This window comes from Pleurodeles waltl, chromosome 6 (assembly GCF_031143425.1).
Source record: "Pleurodeles waltl isolate 20211129_DDA chromosome 6, aPleWal1.hap1.20221129, whole genome shotgun sequence".
NCBI classification, from domain to species: Eukaryota; Metazoa; Chordata; class Amphibia; order Caudata; family Salamandridae; genus Pleurodeles; species Pleurodeles waltl.
In genome coordinates this window covers 1,408,691,669-1,408,707,994 of record NC_090445.1, presented here as the reverse complement: position 1 = coordinate 1,408,707,994, position 16,326 = coordinate 1,408,691,669, and positions in this window count along the sequence as shown.

Here is a 16,326-nt window from a genome sequence, read left to right as displayed (position 1 = left end):
TAACTTACCTATGTTGAGTACCTTGCATTTTATGTATTTACTTCAAATCTTGAACTTGTGGTTCTAAAAATAAAGAAAACATATATTTTTCTATATAAAAACTATTGGCCTGGAGTTAAGTCTTTTAGTGTGTGTTCCTCATTTATTGCCAGTGTGTCCAACAAATGCTTAACTCTACCCTCTGATAAGCCTACTGCTCGACCACACTACCACAAAATAGAGCATAAGAATTATCTAATTTTGCCACCATCTTACCTCTAAGGGGAACCCTTTGACTCTGTGCACACTATCTCTTACTTTGAGATAGTATATACATAGCCAACTTCCTACATCATTTATGCCACACCACACCCACGTTTGCTCTGTACCTCCTAACAAAGCGGTCACAAGCTCGAACTTCCAACTTACTTTTAGCATCATAGCTGCTGACCAGCAGTAACGCTCACTGAAGCTAGTGTAACGTTCAAGGCATGTGCCCTCTCAGCGCAGCATAATTGGATCGTGAAATGCAAACACTTGTAAGAAACAATCTAAAAGTACTTTAACCCTACCGCCATTCACCCATAAGCCTCGTAAGACATCCACCACCATTCTCAATCACATATTCTAAAGTCACAAATCCACTTTGGCTCTAAATATCGCCACCTTAAGGACTCCCATTGCAGCTGCTAAAATAACAAATGTGAACTTGACCTCCATGTTTAACATTTGTATCATCTCCAGCAACTAGAGGGACATCAACAAAAGAAAAAAATATTAAAAAGCAATTAAAATTTAAAATTGTTCATTGTTGTATGGTGTACATATAATCTGGTAGAGAATTCTAGTTGCAGATTCCTCACCTTTTGAATGTTCCCCAGGCATCAGATTGGGTTCTGAAACTTTCCAGAATTACTTCTGCATGCCTGAAAGCAACACTGTGCGGCTCCGCACTGCTGCCAGTTCCATACAAGAAATTACATGTGAGGGCCTATATAAGTGCTACTCCAGCTTGCTGATTTAGGTTCCATTCTTGCAGAGCCCACCAGATTGATCCACAACTTCCTTCATGCTCCCTTGAGAAACCACAAATTTTCTTCAATGTGCAAAGAATTTCTGATGGAGGAGGCTTGCTGCGTATTCCATACCTTTGAATTTCCCCCAGCTGTCACTCGATCTGGCAACTTTTCTGAGCAGTATCATCTAAGCAGCTGTTAGGTGGCATCGATCAGCTCTGCGCCTTTCATCCGTGTCGTCCACACCAGATATGACGTTGCGGGTCCTACAACAGCGCCACCTTCGTGCGCTTACATCAGTTCTTTTCTTTCTGCATCAGATAGCACCGATCCAAAGACTGTCCTTTTTTTGACACTCAAAGATTTTTCGAGCGTTCAACTCCTGGTGTGTCGAAGATATCCTTGAGGAAGACCCGGTTTAAGCCCTGTCTCCTCTCATAGGGCAATGTCCATGCCGGGTCCGCACCTTGTGTGGTGCCTGCAGCGCGACCACAACCTGAAGTCATGCTCCGTGTCTGGCCATGCGTCCAAAGGCTTTGAGGGAGCAGTCCCTGATTCTGATAGTGGACAGACCCTCAACTCCGCAGGCTGAGATCCTTGTCGAGAGGAAGGTCCTGCATCCGGAGTCACGGAGTCCTACATCTTCTGTTCACTCCCAAGTCCTTGGGGCGAACAGGTAAGTCGAAGCACAAGAAGAAAAGCAAGAGGTTTTGAAGTGTTCTTCGACTTGTCCATTGGCTAGCAAGATGACGGAGTGTTTGCGCTCTCCTTCCAATGAGCCTGGGCTGACTCCACGTTTCCCAGAGTTTCCGAGAGCTAGAGCAACCACTGCCTCACTTTTGGGCAGCTTGACTCTGCTGGAGTGCCTTCAGGCTCTGCAAAGTCAGAAGGTGCCCCTTAACGTTCCGCACTGGTAGCTTTTGTGATTCCGATATGAAGCCGGATGGGCATCTTACAACTCGGATGCTGGAAGGAGTCTTGTCTCCAATGTTGAATCTTAGGCCTCTTTCTTATGGGTGAGGTTACAGTGAGGAATGGGAAGGGTGGCTGAAACCTTTTAGAATACCAGCTCCAAGATACTATGGACTGATGTACAGACGTGGGTGAGGCCAACGGACCGGATACTTCTGTAGATACTGGCATGCTTTTTCCTCCTACTTTGGCTATGGAGGAGGGAGCTTCCTAATCCATAGTGGTGAGAAGAGCAGCAGAGGCCTTGGACCTTGAGTTGCCTTCAGTGGCAGTCAGGATTATTCTCCTGACAGAGGTGCTTTAACCTGGAGCTTCCTCCTCTGAACCCATGCTCCCTTTTAATGAAGCCTTTACGGACCTCCTACTGGGTACCTGGTCCAATCCCAGCACAGGGGCTCCTGTGTACAGGACAGTTGCCTGCTGCCATCGTCCTGCTCCTGGGGGACCCACTTTCTGATGCAACACCCCGCCCCTGAGAGCTTGGTCATCCAAGTCTTCACTTTCCAGGACAAGTTCCCTTCTTCACACCAGGATAAAGAATCAAAGTTTGCTACAATGGGGAAGAAGTTTTATTTTCTTCCTCAGCCTAGCATTGCTGCCTGTGAACACCAAAAGCTTTTTGGGCCATTACTCCCACACACTGTGGGATACGGTCGTGCAAGTGCTGCCACAGGTCTCGAAGGAGGCTGTGGCTGTACTCCCTCAGGCAGTTGCCATTGGGAGATACACAGCAAAGTTCACTACCTGTTGTGGACTGGACATGAGAGCCAACCCCTCTGCAGCAGCCTCTTAGCCTTCATAGTCTGACTCCAGGGCCAATCGGAGGCAGGATTCACTATTACCTGCTCTGTTGGCAGTCCGGCTACTCCCTCCCCTTCAAGACTACCTCTTCATCTCTGCAACCATCATATGATCGGATGATGAAGGATCACTTGTTCCTTCTCTGTGAGGAAGTCTCCGCTCTTTTGACCAAGGGAGCCATAGAGAGGGTTCATGTGCCAGAAGTAGGTCATGGTTGCTATTCCCACAACTTTCTGGTGCCCAAAAAGGACAAGGGTCCTTCAATTCCTCAATCTATTCTTCTGGAAGAAATTCACAATGCTCACTCTGGCTCAGGTTTTATCTTTCCTGGACCCAGGAAACTGCATGGTACCTTCGGACTTGCAGGACGCTTAGTTACGTATTCCCATCCTGCCTGCCCTCAGATGTTAATTGCGACTAGGTGTAGGCCATGAGCACTTTCAGTTCACCGTGCTCTCCTTGAGTCTTACTAGCACCCCTCTGGTGATAACCACGGTAAAAGCGATATGCTCAGCTCATCTTTTCAGATCAGGGATTTCGGTCTTCCCCTATCTCGACAACTGGCTGTTGAAGGTGGGCTCTCCTTATGCTGTTGTCTCCCACCTCCATACCACAGCAGGCCTCCTGCATTTGCTGGGGTTGACTGTAAACATGCCGAAGATGCACCTGACTCCCTCTCAGACGCCCCCTTTCTGTGGAGCTATTGTGGACTCTGTAAATTCGGGCTTAACCTCCCAAGCAGCGAGCCCACAATATTCAAGCTATATTACCAATGTTTCAGCCTTTATTCTGGTTTTGGGTGCAAATGACTGAGGCTGCTGGGCATCGTGGCCTTCTGTATCCTGCTGGTGTCACATGTCAGATGGCAAATGTGGGCTCTGCAGTGGGACCTGAAGTTCCAGTGGATGCATCATCAGGGGGAATCTCTCTGACAAGGTCCAGATCTCGGAGGGAAATGTGCAAGATCTGCAGTGGTGGTTAACGAACTGCTGTTGGGTCAGATGCAGATCACTCTACCTTCCCCAACCAGATCTGTCGTCCGACACAGATGCATCACTCCTTGGATGGGGAGGCCATCTGGGAGAGGTGGAGATGAGAGGCATCTGGTCTCTGGCGGAGTCTGGACTCCACATCAAACTGTTTAGGCCAGTGTGATCCAGCTAGCATCTGTCAAGGAGAAGATGGTGCAGGTGATCATGGACGACAACACCTCCATGTGATTCTGCAACAAGTAGGGCGGGGGGTCGTGGACCCTTTGTCAAGAGCCTCTGCACCTCTGGATGTGGCTGGAACAGCAGGACATATCCCTGGTGGTTTAACATCTCGTGGACTCTAAATGCCACCACAGACAAACTCTGTTGAAAATGTTTAACGGATCACGAATGACGTCTCCATTTGGAGGTGGCGCTTGGTCTCCTTCAGCAAGGGGGAGAGCCTTGGCTAGATCGGTTAGCCTCTGTAGAGAAGGCGCAATTTCAGCAGCTTTGCGTGTTAGTTTCCAAGGTGGCAATCGCTCAGAGATGCTTTTTGTATTGAGTGGAACTTAGGCCTCCTGTTCGCCTCTCCGCCCATACCACTTCTGCCCAGGGTTCTTAAGAAGATCAAGGACGACAGGGCCCAAGTTATCCTTGTGGCTCTGAGCTGGGCATGGAGAGTCAGGTATCCTGAGGTGTTGAGGTTGTCCATTGAGCTTCTGATTAGACTGATCATTTGGGAGCACCTTCTGTTGCAGCAGCAGGGGAGGGGTCTGCCCCCGAAGCTGCCAAAAATCCACCTTTGTGCGTGGAGACTGAGCGGTGACAGTTGACCACTTTAGACCTACCACTCAAAGTCTTTAATGTAAACTTCGGCAGCCAGGATTCCTCCACTAAAATGGTATACATCTGTCGTTGAAAAAGTTTGTGGCATGGAGCACAGACAAGTCTGTTGGCCCCTCCCACCCCCTTTTTGCCCTTCTCTCTGAGGTACTATTTTTTATCCTTTCTCTGGATGAGCACAGCTTTTGTATGAGCACCCTCAAAGGTTATCTGTCTGCTATTTCTGCTTTTTGAGTTTGCCTAATCAACCTTCTTTGAGTCTCCTATTGTACATAGGTTCTTTAAAGGTCTTACACGTTTCCTCCATCCCCGTTCATTAATACCCAATGGGATCTTGTAAGGAAATGCCTCCCTTAACATGGTTACCCCCTAACATTTTGCCTTTTGTTGATGCTAGTTATGATTGAAAGTGTGCTGGGACCCTGCTAACCAGGCCCCAGCACCAGTGCTCGTTCGCTAAACTGTACCTTTGTTCCCACATTTGGCACAGCCCTGGCACACAGATAAGTCCCTTGTAACTGGTACCCCTGATACAAAGGGGCCTGTGGCAAGGGAAGGTATCGGAGGGCTGCAGCATGTATTTTACCACCCTTGGGACCCCTCTCTCAGCACATGCACACTGCCTCTCAGGCATTTTCTCCCCACCAGCACACACAAGCTAAGTCGACATGGCACTCCCCTCAGAGTGCCATGCCCTCAACCCCCTGCCTGTGGCATAGGTAAGTCACCCCTCTAGCAGGCCTTACAGCCCTAAGGCAAGGTGCACTACACCACAGGTGAGGGCATAGCTGCATGAGCACTATGCCCCTACAGTGTCTAAGCCAAATCTTAGACATTGTAAGTGCAGGGTAGCCATAAAGAGTATATGGTTTGGGACTATGTCAAACGCGAACTCCACAGTTCCTTAATGGCTACACTGAAATCGGGGCAGTTTGATACCAAACTTTTCGGCGCAATAAATCCACACTGATGCCAGTTTGGGATTTATTGAAAAATGCACACTGAGGGCATCTTAGAGATGCCCCTTGTATACCTGTACAAACACCAGTGTTAGGCTGACCAGTTCCCGCCACAACCAGACAAGTTTCTGGCCACATGGGGTGAGTTCCTTTGTCACTTTGTGACCAGGAAGAAAGCTTGCACTTGGTGGAGGTGCTTCTCACCTCCCCCTGCAGGAACTGTAACACCTGGTGGTGAGCCTCAAAGGCTCATGCCTGTTACAGCGCCCCAGGGCATCCCAACTAGTGGAGATGCCCGCCCCACCAGACAGAGCCCCAACTTTTGGCATCAAGTCTGCAGGAGATAATGAGAAAAACAAAGAGGAGTCACCCACCAGTCAGGACAGCCCCTAAGGTGCACTGAGCTGAGGTGACCCCTGCCTTAGGAAATACTCCATCTTGGTTTTTGAGGATTCCCCCAATTGGAATAGGGATGTGCCCCCTTCCCCTCAGGGAGTAGTCACAAAGAGGGCATAGCCGCCCTCCAGGACAGTAGTCATAGGCTACTGCCCCCCAGACCAAAACACACCCCTAAATTTAATATTTAGGGGTGACCCTGAACCCAGGAAATCAGATTCCTGCAACCTGAAGAAAGGACTGCTGACCTGAAAGCCCCGCAGAGACGACAGGGAAAACAACTGATTTGGCCACAGCCCTGCTGTCCTGTCTCTAGACTCAAAGAACCTGCACAGCAACGCATCCAGCGGGACCAGCGACCTCTGAGGACTCCGGACTGCCCTGCACCTAAAAGACCAGAAACCTCCCGCGGACAGCGGCTCTGTCCAGTAACAACAACAAAGAAAGCAACTTTAGAGACTCTTACTTCCCGCCAGAAGCGTGAGTCTTCACACTCTGCACATGATGCCTCCGGCTCGAGTTCAGGACAACCAACACTGCAGAGAGGACTCCCAGGCAACTCCAACGATGTGGACACCCTGAGTCGACCTCCCTGCACCCCCGCAGCGACGCCTGCAAAGAGGATCCAGAGGCTCCCCCTGACTGCGACTGCTTGGTAACAAAGAAACCTGATGCCTGAATCAAGCACTGCACCCGCAGCCCCCAGGACCGAGAGGAACCACCTACCAGTGCAGGAGAGACCAGCAGGCGGCCCTCACCCTAGCTCAGTCGGTAGCTGGCCCGAGAAGCCCCCCTGTGCCCTGCCTGCACCACTAGAGTGACCCCCGGGTCCCTCTATTATTTTCAACGACAAACCTGACACCTACTTTTCACACTGCACCTGGCCACCCTGTGCCGCTGATGGTGTTTTTTGTGTGCCTCTGTCCTCCCTCCCCCCCTTCCAGTGCTCTACAAAAAGCCCCTGGTCTGCCCCCCGAGGACAACGGTCCAAGCAGAATGGAACCGGAGCATTCCTGTTCTCCATAGGCTCCTATGTTGTTTGGGCCCTCCTTTGACCTCTGCACCTGACAGGCCCTGTGTTGCTGGTGCTGTGGCTTTGGGGTTTCCTTGAACCCCCAACGGTGGGCTGCCTATGTCCAGGAGACTGAAGTTGTAAGTGCTTTACTTCCTGAGAAACTAACCAATACTTACCTCCCCCAGGAACTGTTGATTTTTGCACTGTCTAATTTTAAAATAGCTTATTGCCATTTTAACCAAAACGGTGTGTACTACTCAAAGTTTTATACTTAAACCTGTGTGAAGTACCTTACAATTGATGTACTTACCTAAAATGTGAATCTTGTGGTTCTAAAAATAAATTAAGAAAATAATATTTTTCTATATTAAAAACCTATTGGCCTGGAGTTAAGTCTTCTGAGTTTGTTCTCATTTATTGCCTGTATGTGTGCAACAAATGCTAAACACTACCCTCTGATAATCCTACTGCTCGACCACACTACCACAAAATAGAGCATTAGTGTGCACAGAGTCCAAGGGTTCCCCTTAGAGGTTGATAGTAGCAAAATTAGATAATACTGTCTCTCACTTTGAGATAGTACATACAGAGCCAACTTCCAACAGATCTTAATTTGGTTTTGACATTTCTGATGCGCACCCCTTTTGAGCCTTTCCACAATTGTCCTCTTAGACTTCTCACTTTAAAAAGAGCCTTCTGTGTGGCCGTTACGTCTGCCTGCAGGGTGAGTGAGCTGTAGGCATTGTCATCTAAGACGACCTACCATTCCTTTTACCCTGACAAGGTGGTGCTTCACACTAGGGTTTATTTTCTTCCAAAAGTGTTTACGCCCTTTCATGTAGGCCAATCCTTCACCTTTGCTTCTTTTTATGCACCCCAACATCGTTCCAAGGAAGAGGGGAGACTCCACCTCCTGAACCCCAATCGTTCTACCTTGATCGTTTAAAAGAGTTCTGGGTGTATGATCAACTCCTTGTTGGTTGTGTGGGTGGGAAGAGAGGTCGGGCAGTGCAGAAGCAGACCATCTTCATATAAGTCATAGCTGCATTAAGATCTGCTTTGCACTGGCCAAAAAGCAGCCACATAAAGGTTTATGTGCTCTTTCTACTCGAGCAACAGCCACAATCACTACATTGGCACATGGAGTTCCAGGTCTTTACACCTGTTGAGCGGCAACGTGGGCTTCTTTGCACAAATTTACCAAACACTACTGCCTGGACATTCAGGTCCATAGGGACGGCTACTTTGCCTGTTCAGTCCTTCAGGACTTTGTAGTATGATGTTGGTTTGCAGACTCACCTCGGGGGAAGGTATTGCGTGGGTATCTATTCAAAGCTGTGTTCTTACCTTCAGTAATGTCTTATCTAATAGAGACGTATTCTAGTTGCAGATTCCTTACTGACCCACCCATCCTCCCCACTCTGCAAACGGATTTCTAGGGACTGGTACTCCACACCCCTCTCCAAAGGGCCTTAGTTTTGAAGCACCGGTAGTTGGTGTTCTTCATGGCTCTATGCTTCTGCCGTGAAAAGTTATAAAAAGAAACAGGTCAGCACGCCTATAAAGGACCCACAAAGTCCTATCTGATGATGGAGCGGAGCCAATTGATGCCTCCTCACAGCGCGCAGGGATACTGCTCAGAAAATTCCAGATCCAATCTGATGCCTGGGGGAAAGTCACAGGTAAGGAATCTGCAGCTAGAATATGTCTTTACCAGATAAGGCATTACTGAAGGTAAGTAAGTTGTTTGTCACCCTCTAAAAAGACAAAGACCAGTTTTAATCCCTTTATAAACTGTCCGAAACAAATGTTTAGGATGGATCCTCATCAGGAGTGCTTGGGGAGCCCAAATCTTAAGGCCTGGTTAAACTGTGCGACAAAGAACCTGAAGGCCATTGGGAAATGTAAGGTGAAACTTCATGTTGCTAAGCATAAGACGACTCCTCGCTGGGACTGTTCAAGTGACGCTCCCAGTTCAAGGTTTGTTCTTAGTATCACTTGCGAAGTCGATGGAGCCACTCCAGAGGCTGGTATTCATTGCTCTCCATGTCCTGAGGTAAGGATAAAGCACACGAAATCAAAGCTGGATTCTGCTCCCTCATGCCACTCTTATTCTCCTGAACAAGCTCTGGCATGGTGCCAGAAATCTTGATCTCGCTCCCAAATTAGGCCATCTTTGAACCCTGCAGCTGGCAACCAGGCCTCCAGCTATGCAGCATCAGATCATAAGAGATTTGTGCAACCATGATCAGGATCTTTGGATCCCTACCCACTCCTGGCAAGGATTCCAGCCAAAAGGAGCTGACACACCTTCGTCCTGTGATCCAGCCATTGGGTTTGCTCTTGGTGCTAGTTGGACCTTTGAGCCCATCTTGTCTCTGGCTGTTCTGGTCCCGCTTCCGACCCACATCCCGCAATACCTTCAGACATATTGGGCCCGATTCTGACTACACTGCCTGAGGGGGTGGCACAATTGTTCTCTCTGATGCTGAGTTGATGTGGGTCTAACCTTGACACTGTGCCCGAATCCGACTAAGGTACATCTTCTCCTACTTAAATATCCACTGGCTTGAGAATGCACTCATCGTCCAGATATGTCCCAAAAAGGGAATGCTGACTGTGACGTGGTAATGAATTTGCAGCTCATCGAAGATGGTTCAAGAGCTTACAGGAGGTGAGTGGCCTCCGTACCTCAGCGAAGACCTTCAAACCCCCCCCCCCCCCCCCCACACACACACACAAAAAAAAAAAAAACAGCTATAGAGAAATCCACTTCCTACCATGGTTATGCATAGGGTGGCCGAAGTTCTTGACTTCATTCTCCAGGGTGGGAAGCTGAAGACTTTGGAGCCCTTTTTTCCTTTCACTGAAGTGCTGACTGTTACCTTATTGTGGGTTGGGCCAAACTGTGCTCTGATCCACTGGTCATTCGACATAGATTTGATAGGTGACATCTTCCTGCTCCAGGCAACCCTGCATTTTCTTTGGCAGCACGTCTCCGCAGAAAGCCTAATGATGCTGGCTTTCTCCAGCTGCTCTAATCTTTCCAGATACCTGTCCTGCCGGTTCTTTACCTGTGGTTTATTGTGGTACAGGAGCATTTTCACTTTGCTGTACTCCCTTTGTCCCACCAGGGTCCCCGCAGTTGTTCGCAAAAGTGACTGTGGCAGCGCGTGTTCAGAGATCTGGGGTGTCAGTCTTAACCGTGATAATTGGTTGCTAAAGGCAGACTCTCTCTAGACAATCTCTGGTTTCTTGCTACTCTAGTACGCCAGGTGGCACATGCAAGCTCTACAGTGGGATCAGAAGTCCCCATGGGCCCAATATCAAGAGGACCTGGTGGTTACTGCGATTCAGTCAGCGGTTCCTGCCCCACCCGGAACTGACAATGGTGAGTGAGGCATCACTTCTTGGTTGGGGGGGGGGGGGAAGATCAGAGACTTTGGTCTGTGGCAGACTCTTTATTAACCTTCTGGAGCTGTGGGCAATCTTTTTGGAGTTTAAAGCTTTTAACCCTTCAAGGCTGGTGCAGGTTTTCATGAGTCACACCAGTGTCATGGGGCGCTGCAAGAAACCAGGCAGGGTGGGGTTATGGACCTGGGCCAGGAGCCCATGCACCTCTGGAATTGGCTGAACCACCTTGCAGGCTCAGTGGATATCAGGACGGACAAGTTCAGCTTTCGGTTCCTAGCGGATCATATATAGCAGTTACACCGAGTGATGGCACAAGCGCTACAAATCGGAAGGACCATGGCTCGATCTGTGAACCTGTGATTCCTGTATGCCTTTTTACCAATACCACTCCTCCAGGTTCTAAAGATCAGGACCATTATTCCTGTGTCTCCCTAATGGCTCTGGAATGGGCACAGAATGTTATCCAGAAATCCTGGGTTTGATCATATAGTCTCCAGTCTGGCTGCTTTTCTGGGAGGACACGCTGCCTCAACAACAGGGCGAGGTTTTGCACCTTGGTCTTCGCAATCTGCTACTTTATGTACCGAGATTACGTGGCAACAGCTGAACACCTACCTTCCTCTGGAGTTTGATGATTTCATCTTGGCAGCTAGGCATCCCTCGATGAAAACTATAAATGCCTGTTGTTGGGACAGATTTGTGTCCTGGTGCGGTACATACCTCGATTAACCCCCTCGAGGCCAAGTCATCTGATGTTCTGTTATTCTCTCTTGCAGTGCAAAGCTTTTCTTTCGGTACGTAAAGGTTATCTTTTGGCCTTCCTCCTGTTGGTAGATCAACCCTCGTTGTTTGTTACCAGCAGTGATGTGACTTTTGAAAAGGCTACAACACATCCTCCTTAGTTTGAGATGCCCCAGTAGGACCTTAATCCTGATCCTGACTTATCTGATGTGCATTAAATTTAAGCCACCTGACTCTGGTCCTTTACGGCTCATTATTATTAAGACTGTGTTCTCCATCAGCTCAGCACGACATCTGAGTGAGCTTCAGTCTCTGCAACCATACACTTCTTCATAGAAAAGCTGGTTCTCTGATCTGACATCCTTCCTGCCATAAATGTGATGCCATTCTCTGCTACGCATCACACCTCTAAGGAGAAACTCAATCTCATGGACCCACAACAGACTGTTGAGCTTCTACATAGATCAGACCCACAAGAGACTGATGAGCTTCTACATAAATTGTACCAAAGGTCACTGGGAGGACACTCAGCTCTTTGAAGGGTTCTCCCAAGCAAAAAAAAAAGGTAAGGCAGGGCAGAAGTGAACAGTCCCCCCCCCCCCCCCCCCAGATCAGGCTCTGCATTAACATCTACTATGTGGTTTAAGGAAATGCCTCCTTGGCATGGTTACCCCCTGACTTTTTGCCTTTGCTGATGCTAAGTTTTGATTTGAAAGTGTGCTGAGGCCTGCTAACCAGGCCCCAGCACCAGTGTTCTTTCCCTAACCTGTACCTTTGTTTCCACAATTGGCACACCCTGGCGTCCAGGTAAGTCCCTTGTAACTGGTGCCCCTGGCACCAAGGGCCCTGATGCCAGGGAAGGTCCCTAAGGGCTGCAGCATATCTTATGCCACCATGGGGACCCCTCACTCAGCACAAACACACTGCTTACCAGCTTGTGTGTGCTAGTGGGGATAAAACGACTAAGTCAACATCGCACTCCCCTCAGGGTGCCATGCCAACTTCACACTGCCTATGAAGTATAGATAAGTCACCCCTCTAGCAGGCCTTACAGCCCTAAGGCAGGGTGCACTATACCATAGGTGAGGGCATAAGTGCATGAGCACTATGCCCCTACAGTGTCTAAGCAAAACCTTAGACATTGTAAGGGCAGGGTAGTCATAAGAGTATATGGTCTGGGAGTCTGTCATGCACGAACTCCACAGCACCATAATGGCTACACTGAAAACTGGGAAGTTTGGTGTAAAGAAATGGCTCCCTGTTGCAGTTACCCCCCACTTTTTGCCTGATACTGATGCTGACTTGACTGAGAAGTGTGCTGGGACCCTGCTAACCAGGCCCCAGCACCAGTGTTCTTTCACCTAAAATGTACCATTGTTTCCACAATTGGCACCACCCTGGCACCTAGGTAAGTCCCTTGTAACTGGTACCTCTGGTACCAAGGGCCCTGATGCCAGGGAAGGTCTCTAAGGGCTGCAGCATGTCTTATGCCACCCTAGGGACCCCTCACTCAGCACAGACACACTGCTTGCCAGCTTGTGTGTGCTGATGGGAGAAAATAACTAAGTCGACATGGCACTCCCCTCAGGGTGCCATGCCAACCTCCCACTGCCTGTGGCATAGGTAAGTCACCCCTCTAGTAGGCCTTACAGCCCTAAGGCAGGGTGCACTATACCACAGGTGAGGGCATATGTGCATGAGCACTATGCCCCTACAGTGTCTAAGCAAAACCTTAGACATTGTAAGTACAGGGTAGCCATAAGAGTATATGGGCTGGGAGTCTGTCAAAAACGAACTCCACAGCTCCATAATGGCTACACTGAATACTGGGAAGTTTAGTATCAAACTTCTCAGAATAATAAACCCACACTGATGCCAGTGTTGGATTTATTAAAAAATGCACACAGAGGGCATCTTAGAGATACCCCCTGTATTTTACCCAATTGTTCAGTGCAGGACTGACTGGTCTGTGCCAGCCTGCTGCTGAGAGACGAGTGTCTGACCTCATGCGGTGAGAGCCTTTGTGCTCTCTGAGGACAGAAACAAAGCCTGCTCTGGGTGGAGGTGCTTCACACCTCCCCCCTGCAGGAACTGTAACACCTAGCAGTGAGCTTCAAAGGCTCAAGCTTCGTGTTACAATGCCCCAGGGCACTCCAGCTAGTGGAGATGCCCGCCTCCTGGACCCAGCCCCCACTTTTGGCGGCAAGTCCAGGAGAGATAATGAGAAAAACAAGGAGGAGTCACTGGCCAGTCAGGACAGCCCCTAAGGTGTCCTGAGCTGAGGTGACTCTGACTTTTAGAAATCCTCCATCTTGTAGAAGGAGGATTCCCCCAATAGGGATAGGAATGTGACCCCCTCCCCTTGGGAGGAGGCACAAAGAGGGTGTACCCACCCTCAGGGCTAGTAGCCATTGGCTACTAACCCCCCAGACCTAAACACGCCCTTAAATTTAGTATTTAAGGGCTCCCCTGAACCTAAGAATTTAGATTCCTGCAACAACAAGAAGAAGGACGGCCTAGCTGAAAACCCCTGCAGAGGAAGACCAGAAGACAACAACTGCCTTGGCTCCAGAAACTCACCGGCCTGTCTCCTGCCTTCCAAAGAACTCTGCTCCAGCGACGCCTTCCAAAGGGACCAGCGACCTCTGAATCCTCTGAGGACTGCCCTGCTTCGACGACGACAAGAAACTCCCGAGGACAGCGGACCTGCTCCAAAAAGACTGCAACTTTATCCAAAGGAGCAGCTTTAAAGAACCCTGCAATTTCCCCGCAAGAAGCGTGAGACTTGCAACACTGCACCCGGCGACCCCGACTCGGCTGGTGGAGAACCAACACCTCAGGGAGGACCCCCGTACTACTCTACGACTGTGAGTACCAAAACCTGTCCCCCCTGAGCCCCCACAGCGCCGCCTGCAGAGGGAATCCCGAGGCTTCCCCTGACCGCGACTCTCTGAAACCTAAGTCCCGACGCCTGGAAAAGACCCTGCACCCGCAGCCCCCAGGACCTAAAGGACCGGACTTTCACTGCAGAAGTGACCCCCAGGAGTCCCTCTCCCTTGCCCAAGTGGAGGTTTCCCCGAGGAAACCCCCCCTTGCCTGCCTGCAGCGCTGAAGAGATCCCTTGATCTCTCATTGACTTCCATTGCGAACCAGACGCTTGTTCTAACACTGCACCCGGCCGCCCCCGCGCCGCTGAGGGTGAAATTTCTGTGTGGGCTTGTGTCCCCCCCCCGGTGCCCTACAAAACCCCCCTGGTCTGCCCTCCGAAGACGCAGGTACTTACCTGCTGGCAGACTGGAACCGGGGCACCCCCTTCTCTCCATTGAAGCCTATGCGTTTTGGGCACCACTTTGAACTCTGCACCTGACCGGCCCTGAGCTGCTGGTGTGGTAACTTTGGGGTTGCTCTGAACCCCCAACGGTGGGTTACCTTGGACCAAGAACTGAACCCTGTAAGTGTCTTACTTACCTGGTAAAACTAACAAAAACTTACCTCCCCCAGGAACTGTGAAAATTGCACTGTGTCCACTTTTAAAATAGCTATTTGTGAATAACTTGAAAAGTATACATGCAATTGAAATGATTCAAAGTTCCTAATGTACTTACCTGCAATACCTTTCAAACAAGATATTACATGTTAAATTTGAACCTGTGGTTCTTAAAATAAACTAAGAAAATATATTTTTCTATAACAAAACCTATTGGCTGGATTTGTCTCTGAGTGTGTGTACCTCATTTATTGTCTATGTGTATGTACAACAAATGCTTAACACTACTCCTTGGATAAGCCTACTGCTCGACCACACTACCACAAAATAGAGCATTAGTATTATCTATTTTTACCACTATTTTACCTCTAAGGGGAACCCTTGGATTCTGTGCATGCTATTTCTTACTTTGAAATCGCACATACAGAGCCAACTTCCTACATTGGTGGATCAGCGGTGGGGTACAAGACTTTGCATTTGCTGGACTACTCAGCCAATACCTGATCACACGACAAATTCCAAAATTGTCATTAGAAATTGATTTTTGCAATTTGAAAAGTTTTCTAAATTCTTTAAAGTCCTGCTAGGGCCTTGTGTTAGTCCCTGTTAGCATTTCTTTTAGAGTTTAAAAGTTTGTTAAAAGTTTGAATTAGATTCTAGAACTAGTTTTAGTTTCTTAAAAAGTATTCCAACTTTTAGAAGCATAATGTCTAGTACAGATGTGAATGTGGTGGAACTCGACACCACACCTTACCTCCATCTTAAGATGAGGGAGCTAAGGTCACTCTGTAAAATAAAGAAAATAACAATGGGCCCCAGACCTTCCAAACTACAGCTCCAGGAGCTGTTGGCAGAGTTTGCAAAGGCCAACCCCTCTGAGGATGGCAACACAGAGGATGAAGATAGTGACTTGGAGGAAAATTCCCCCCTACCAGTCCTATTTAGGGAGAGCAGGGCCTCTCAAGCCCTGACTCCACAAATAATAGTCAGAGATGCAGGTTCCCTCACAGGAGGGACCAACAACTCTGAAATCACTGAGGATAACTCCAGTGAAGAGGACATCCAGTTAGCCAGGATGGCCAAAAGATTGGCTTTGGAAAGACAGATCCTAGCCATAGAGAGGGAAAGACAAGAGATGGGCCTAGGACCCATCAATGGTGGCAGCAACATAAATAGGGTCAGAGATTCTCCTGACATGTTAAAAATCCCTAAAGGGATTGTAACAAAATATGAAGATGGTGATGACATCACCAAATGGTTCACAGCTTTTGAGAGGGCTTGTGTAACCAGAAAAGTGAACAAATCTCACTGGGGTGCTCTCCTTTGGGAAATGTTCACAGGAAAGTATAGGGATAGACTCCTCACACTCTCTAAAAAAGATGCAGAATCTTATGACCTCATGAAGGGTACCCTGATTGAGGGCTTTGGATTCTCCACTGAGGAGTATAGAATTAGATTCAGGGGGGCTCAAAAATCCTCGAGCCAGACCTGGGTTGATTATGTTGACTACTCAGTGAAAACACTGGATGGTTGGGTAACTGGAAATGAAGTGTATGACTATGTTGGGCTTTATAATTTGTTTATGAAAGAACACATTTTAAGTAACTGCTTCAATGAAAAGTTGCATCAGTATCTGGTAGACCTAGGTCCAATTTCTCCCCAAGAATTGGGAAAGAAGGCAGACCACTGGGTCAAGACTAGGGTAACCAAAACTTCCACTGGGGGTGAC